General features: G+C 27.2%; 1 protein-coding gene across 1 annotated transcript in view; it reads right to left on the bottom strand.

Moving 5' to 3' along the window:
• LOC107677222 (ankyrin repeat and SAM domain-containing protein 3-like) overlaps window positions 1-475 on the bottom strand; it is an 11113-nt gene that overhangs the window by 6053 nt on the left and 4585 nt on the right. The gene's annotated exons all lie outside the window — the stretch shown is intronic.

Below are 475 nucleotides of genomic sequence, written 5' to 3'. Positions count from 1 at the left end.
TAATAAAAATAACTATTCCATTAAATATTTTTTTAATGCAGTAAAAGAACACATTTCTTTGCATATATTTAGATTCAACATCCCTTTCCATTATTTTATTTTATTAGCATGTTCTTTGTTTTTTAAATATTTAACTTTGTCAAAGTAAATGTACGTATAACATACTTTAAATATATTTAAATTGTAATAAAATAATTAATTAAATAGTTTTAATGCAATGAAAGAACACAGTTCTTTGTCCATATATAGATTCAACATCCCTTTCCACTATTTCAGCAAATCAGCATATTAGAATGATTTCTGAAGGATATCTATATCTATATCTCTATCTATCTATCTATAAATATACAGTGAGAGTAATAATAATAATTCATTGCATTTATATAGCGCTTTTTCTAGGCACTCAAAGCACTTTACATTGTCAGGGGGTATCTCCTCATCCACCACCAGTGTGCAGCATCCACCTGGATGATGC

This window comes from Sinocyclocheilus anshuiensis, unplaced genomic scaffold, assembly GCF_001515605.1.
Source record: "Sinocyclocheilus anshuiensis isolate Anshui unplaced genomic scaffold, SAMN03320099.WGS_v1.1 scaffold392, whole genome shotgun sequence".
NCBI classification, from domain to species: domain Eukaryota; kingdom Metazoa; phylum Chordata; class Actinopteri; order Cypriniformes; family Cyprinidae; genus Sinocyclocheilus; species Sinocyclocheilus anshuiensis.
This window is presented reverse-complemented; position numbering and strand designations above follow the sequence as displayed.